General features: G+C 47.7%; 1 protein-coding gene, 13 non-coding genes and 14 pseudogenes across 14 annotated transcripts in view; 27 read left to right on the top strand and 1 right to left on the bottom strand.

Moving 5' to 3' along the window:
- The window catches only part of LOC133936398 (5S ribosomal RNA), a 119-nt gene extending 5 nt beyond the window's left edge, over positions 1-114 (top strand). The window contains exon 1 of the ribosomal RNA XR_009914495.1: positions 1-114. This exon is cut by the window's left edge and continues 5 nt beyond it. This is a non-coding gene — a ribosomal RNA (5S ribosomal RNA).
- The window catches only part of LOC133933466 (histone H4-like), a 744,890-nt gene that overhangs the window by 576,161 nt on the left and 163,729 nt on the right, over positions 1-5,000 (bottom strand). The gene's annotated exons all lie outside the window — the stretch shown is intronic.
- On the top strand, positions 177-295 carry LOC133947325 (5S ribosomal RNA). Its single transcript, XR_009918980.1, has one exon. It is a non-coding gene; the product is annotated as a 5S ribosomal RNA (ribosomal RNA).
- Positions 358-476, top strand: LOC133944041 (5S ribosomal RNA; annotated as a pseudogene).
- Positions 539-647, top strand: LOC133942826 (5S ribosomal RNA; annotated as a pseudogene).
- Positions 710-828, top strand: LOC133938192 (5S ribosomal RNA; annotated as a pseudogene).
- LOC133936794 (5S ribosomal RNA) lies at positions 891-1,009 on the top strand. The gene has a single exon (XR_009914870.1). It is a non-coding gene; the product is annotated as a 5S ribosomal RNA (ribosomal RNA).
- On the top strand, positions 1,072-1,190 carry LOC133948163 (5S ribosomal RNA). The gene has a single exon (XR_009919775.1). It is a non-coding gene; the product is annotated as a 5S ribosomal RNA (ribosomal RNA).
- Positions 1,253-1,371, top strand: LOC133943668 (5S ribosomal RNA; annotated as a pseudogene).
- Positions 1,434-1,552, top strand: LOC133947322 (5S ribosomal RNA). Its single transcript, XR_009918977.1, has one exon. It is a non-coding gene; the product is annotated as a 5S ribosomal RNA (ribosomal RNA).
- On the top strand, positions 1,615-1,723 carry LOC133943048 (5S ribosomal RNA; annotated as a pseudogene).
- LOC133944170 (5S ribosomal RNA) lies at positions 1,786-1,904 on the top strand (annotated as a pseudogene).
- Positions 1,967-2,085, top strand: LOC133943076 (5S ribosomal RNA; annotated as a pseudogene).
- On the top strand, positions 2,148-2,266 carry LOC133945115 (5S ribosomal RNA). Its single transcript, XR_009916869.1, has one exon. It is a non-coding gene; the product is annotated as a 5S ribosomal RNA (ribosomal RNA).
- On the top strand, positions 2,329-2,447 carry LOC133944622 (5S ribosomal RNA). Its single transcript, XR_009916403.1, has one exon. It is a non-coding gene; the product is annotated as a 5S ribosomal RNA (ribosomal RNA).
- On the top strand, positions 2,510-2,628 carry LOC133945733 (5S ribosomal RNA). Its single transcript, XR_009917459.1, has one exon. It is a non-coding gene; the product is annotated as a 5S ribosomal RNA (ribosomal RNA).
- On the top strand, positions 2,691-2,809 carry LOC133943667 (5S ribosomal RNA; annotated as a pseudogene).
- Positions 2,872-2,990, top strand: LOC133935867 (5S ribosomal RNA). Its single transcript, XR_009913992.1, has one exon. It is a non-coding gene; the product is annotated as a 5S ribosomal RNA (ribosomal RNA).
- LOC133943909 (5S ribosomal RNA) lies at positions 3,053-3,171 on the top strand (annotated as a pseudogene).
- Positions 3,354-3,472, top strand: LOC133942314 (5S ribosomal RNA; annotated as a pseudogene).
- On the top strand, positions 3,657-3,775 carry LOC133934406 (5S ribosomal RNA). Its single transcript, XR_009912588.1, has one exon. It is a non-coding gene; the product is annotated as a 5S ribosomal RNA (ribosomal RNA).
- Positions 3,838-3,956, top strand: LOC133943912 (5S ribosomal RNA; annotated as a pseudogene).
- On the top strand, positions 4,019-4,137 carry LOC133943348 (5S ribosomal RNA; annotated as a pseudogene).
- LOC133940485 (5S ribosomal RNA) lies at positions 4,200-4,318 on the top strand. Its single transcript, XR_009915648.1, has one exon. It is a non-coding gene; the product is annotated as a 5S ribosomal RNA (ribosomal RNA).
- Positions 4,381-4,499, top strand: LOC133936999 (5S ribosomal RNA). Its single transcript, XR_009915071.1, has one exon. It is a non-coding gene; the product is annotated as a 5S ribosomal RNA (ribosomal RNA).
- Positions 4,562-4,680, top strand: LOC133941228 (5S ribosomal RNA; annotated as a pseudogene).
- On the top strand, positions 4,743-4,861 carry LOC133946085 (5S ribosomal RNA). The gene has a single exon (XR_009917795.1). It is a non-coding gene; the product is annotated as a 5S ribosomal RNA (ribosomal RNA).
- Positions 4,924-5,000, top strand: part of LOC133942721 (5S ribosomal RNA) — a 119-nt pseudogene continuing 42 nt past the window's right edge.

Here is a 5,000-nt window from a genome sequence, read left to right as displayed (position 1 = left end):
CGGCCACACCAACCTGAATGCGCCCGGTCTCGTCTGATCTCGGAAGCTAAGCAGGGTCGGGCCTGGTTGGTACTTGAATGGGAGACTGCCTGTGAATACCAGGTGCTGTAAGCTTTTTTCCACTTTTACCTGACGTATTTACATGTATAAATAAGGTTCAGATGGTGGACTCATTCGCTTACGGCCACACCAACCTGAAAACGCCCGATCTCGTCTGATCTCGGAAGCTAAGCAGTGTCGGGCCTGGTTAGTACTTGGTTGGGAGACTGCCTGGGAATACCAGGTGCTGTAAGCTTTTTTCCACTTTTACCTGACGTATTTACATGTATAAATAAGGTTCAGAGGGTGGACTCATTCGCTTACGGCCACACCAACCTGAATAGGCCTGGTCTCATCTGATCTCTGAAGCTAAGCAGGGTCGGGCCTGTTTAGTACTTGAATGGGAGACTGCCTGTAGATACTAGGTGCTGTAAGCTTTTTTCCACTCTTACCTGACGTATTTACATGAATAAATAAGGTTCAGAGAGTGGACTCTTTTGCTTACGGCCACACCAACCTGAATGCGCCTGATCTCGGAAGCTAAGCAGGGTCGGGCCTGGTTAGTACTTGGATGGGAGACTGCCTGGGAATACCAGGTACTGTAAGCTTTTTTCCACTCTTAACTGACGTATTTACATGTATAAATAAGGTTCAGAGGGTGGACTCATTCGCTTACGGCCACACCAACCTGAATACTCCCGGTCTCGTCTGATCACGGAAGCTAAGCAGGGTCGGGCCTGGTTAGTACTTGAATGGGAGACTTCCTGGGAATACCAGGTGCTGCAAGCTTTTTTCTTCTTTTACCTGACGTATTTAAATGTATAAATAAGGTTCAGAGGGTGGATTCATTTGCTTACGGCCACACCAACCTGAATACGCCAGATCTCGTCTGATCTCGGAAGCTAAGCTGGGTCGGGCCTGGTTAGTACTTGGATGGGAGACTGCCTGGGAATACCAGGTGCTGTAAGTTTTTTTCTTCTTTTACCTGACTTATTTACATCTATAAATAAGGGTCAGAGGGTGGACTCATTCGCTTACTGCCACACCAACCTGAATACGCCCGATCTCGTCTGATCTCGGAAGCTAAGCAGGGTCGGGCCTGGTTAGTACTTGGATGGGAGACTGACTGGGAATACCAGGTGCTGTAAGCTTTTTTCTTCTTTTACCTGACGTATTTACATGTATAAATAAGGTTCAGAGGGTGGACTCATTCGCTTACGGCCACACCAACCTGAATACGCCCGATCTCGCCTGTTCTCAGAAGCTAAGGAGGGTAGGGCCTGGTTAGTACTTGGATGGGAGACTGCCTGGGAATACCAGGTTCTGTAAGATTTTTTCCTCTTTTACCTGACTTATTTACATGTATAAATAAGGTTCAGAGGGTGGACTCGTTCGCTTACGGCCACACCAACCTGAATACGCCCGATCTCGTCTGATCTCGGAAGCTAAGCAGGGTCGGGACTGGTTAGTACTTGGATAGGAGACTGCCTGGGAATACCAGCTGCTGTAAGCTGTTTTCTTCTTTTACCTGTCGTATTTACAAGTATAAATAAGGTTCAGAGGGTGGACTCTTTCGCTTACGGCCACACCAACCTGAATACGCCTGATCTCGGAAGCTAATCAGGGTCGGGCCTGGTTAGTACTTGGATGGGAGACTGCCTGGGAATACCAGGTGCTGTAAGCTTTTTTCCACTTTAACCTGACGTATTTACATGTATAAATAAGGTTCAGAGGGTGGACTCATTCGCTTACGGACACACCAACCTGAATACGCCCGATCTCGCCTGTTCTCGGAAGCTAAGCAGAGTCCGGCCTGGTTAGTACTTGAATGGTAGACTTCCTGAGAATACCAGGTGCTGCAAGCTTTTTTCTTCTTTTACCTGACGTATTTACATGTATAAATAAGGTTCAGAGGGTGGACTCATTCGCTTACGGCCACACCAACCTGAATACGCCCGATCTTGTCTGATCTGGGAAGCTAAGCAGGGTCGGGCCGGGTTAGTACTTGGACGGGAGACTGCCTGGGAATACGAGGTGCTGTAATCTTTTTTCCACTTTTACCTGACTTATTTACATGTATAAATAAGGTTCAGAGGGTGGACTCGTTCGCTTACGGCCACACCAACCTGAATACGCCCGATCTCGTCTGATCTCGGAAGCTAAGCAGGGTCGGGCCTGGTTAGTACTTGGATGGGAGACTCACTGGGAATACCAGGTGCTGTAAGCTTTTTTCTTCTTTTACCTGACGTATTTACATGTATAAATAAGGTTCAGAGGGTGGACTTGTTCGCTTACGGCCACACCAACCTGAATACGCCCGATCTCGTCTGATCTCGGAAGCTAAGCAGGGTCGGGCCTGGTTAGTACTTGGATGGGAGACTGCCTGGGAATACCAGGTGCTGTAAGTTTTTTTCTTCTTTTACCTGACTTATTTACATCTATAAATAAGGGTCAGAGGGTGGACTCATTCGCTTACTGCCACACCAACCTGAATACGCCCGATCTCGTCTGATCTCGGAAGCTAAGCAGGGTCGGGCCTGGTTAGTACTTGGATGGGAGACTGCCTGGGAATACCAGGTGCTGTAAGCTTTTTTCTTCTTTTACCTGACGTATTTACATGTATAAATAAGGTTCAGAGGGTGGACTCATTCGCTTACGGCCACACCAACCTGAATACGCCCGATCTCGCCTGTTCTCAGAAGCTAAGGAGGGTAGGGCCTGGTTAGTACTTGGATGGGAGACTGCCTGGGAATACCAGGTTCTGTAAGATTTTTTCCTCTTTTACCTGACTTATTTACATGTATAAATAAGGTTCAGAGGGTGGACTCGTTCGCTTACGGCCACACCAACCTGAATACGCCCGATCTCGTCTGATCTCGGAAGCTAAGCAGGGTCGGGCCTGGTTAGTACTTGGATGGGAGACTGCCTGGGAATACCAGGTTCTGTAAGATTTTTTCCTCTTTTACCTGACTTATTTACATGTATAAATAAGGTTCAGAGGGTGGACTCGTTCGCTTACGGCGACACCAACCTGAATACGCCCGATCTCGCCTGTTCTCAGAAGCTAAGGAGGGTAGGGCCTGGTTAGTACTTGGATGGGAGACTGCCTGGGAATACCAGGTTCTGTAAGATTTTTTCCTCTTTTACCTGACTTATTTACATGTATAAATAAGGTTCAGAGGGTGGACTCGTTCGCTTACGGCCACACCAACCTGAATACGCCCGATCTCGTCTGATCTCGGAAGCTAAGCTTTTTTCCACTTTTACCTGACGTATTTAATTGTATAAATAAAGTTCAGCGGGTCGACTCATTCTCTTACGGCCACACCAACCTGAATACGCCCGATATAGTCTGATCTCGGAAGCTAAGCAGGGTGGGGCCTGGATAGTACTTGACTGGGAGACTCCCTGGGAATACCAGGTGCTGTAAGCTTTTTTCTTCTTTTACCTGACGTATTTACATGTATAAATAAGGTTCAGAGGGTGGACTCATTCGCTTACGGCCACACCAACCTAAATACCCCTGATCTCGCCTGTTCTCGGAAGCTAAGCAGGGTCGGGCCTGGTTAGTACATGTATTTACATGTATAAATAAGGTTCAGAGGGTGGACTTATTCGCTTATGGCCAAACCAACCTGAATAGGCCCGATCTCGTCTGATCTCGGAAGCTAAGCAGGGTCGGGCCTGGTTAGTACTTGGATGGGAGACTACCTGGGAATACCAGGTGCTGTAAGCTTTTTTCCACTTTTACCTGACGTATTTACATGTATAAATAAGGTTCAGAGGGTGGACTCATTCGCTTACGGCCACACCAATCTGAATAAGCCCGATCTCTTCTGATGTCCGAAGCTAAGCAGGGTCGGGCCTGGTTAGTACTTGGATGGGAGACTGCCTTGGAATACCTGGTGCTTTAAGCTTTTTTCCACTTTTACCTGATGTATTTAATTGTATAAATAAGGTTCAGAGGGTCGACTCATTCGCTTACGGCCACACCAACCTGAATACGCCCGATGTAGTCTGATCTCGGAAGCTAAGCAGGGTCGGTCCTGGTTAGTACTTGCATGGGAGACTCCCTGGGAATACCAGGTGCAGTAAGCTTTTTTCTTCTTTTACCTGACGTATTTACATGTATAAATAAGGTTCAGAGGGTGGACTTGTTCGCTTACGGCCACACCAACCTGAATACGCCCGATCTCGTCTGATCTCGGAAGCTAAGCAGGGTCGGGCCTGGTTAGTACTTGGATGGGAGACTCCCTGGGAATACCAGGTGCTGTAAGCTTTTTTCTTCTTTTACCTGACGTATTTACATGTATAAATAAGGTTCAGAGGGTGGACTTATTCGCTTACGGCCACACCAACCTGAATACGCCCGATCTCGTCTCATCTCGGAAGCTAAGCAGGGTCGGGCCTGGTTAGTACTTGGATGGGAGACTGCCCGGGAATACCAGGTGCTGTAAGCTTTTTTCCACTTTTAACTGACTTATTTACACGTATAAACAAGGTTCAGAGGGTGGACTCATTCGTTTACTGACACACCAACCTGAATGCGCCCGAGCTCATCTGATCTCGGAAGCTAAGCAGGGTCGGTCCTGGTTAGTACTTGGATGGGAGACTGCCTGGGAATACCAGGTGCTGTAAGCTTTTTTCCACTTTTACCTGACGTATTTAATTGTATAAATAAGGTTCAGAGGGTGGACCAATTCGCTTACGGACACACCAACCTGAATACGCCCGATCTCGTCTGATCTCGGAAGCTAAGCAGGGTCGGGCCTGGTTAGTACTTGGATGGGAGACTTCCTGGGAATACCAGGTGCTGTAAGCTTTTTTCTTCTTTTACCTGACGTATTTACATGTATAAATAAGGTTTAGAGGGTGGACTCATTCGCTTACGGCCACACCAACCTGAATACGCCAGGTCTCGTCTGGTCTCGGAAGCTAAGCAGGGTCAGGCCTGGTTAGTA

This window comes from Platichthys flesus, chromosome 22, assembly GCF_949316205.1.
Source record: "Platichthys flesus chromosome 22, fPlaFle2.1, whole genome shotgun sequence".
NCBI classification, from domain to species: domain Eukaryota; kingdom Metazoa; phylum Chordata; class Actinopteri; order Pleuronectiformes; family Pleuronectidae; genus Platichthys; species Platichthys flesus.
This window is presented reverse-complemented; position numbering and strand designations above follow the sequence as displayed.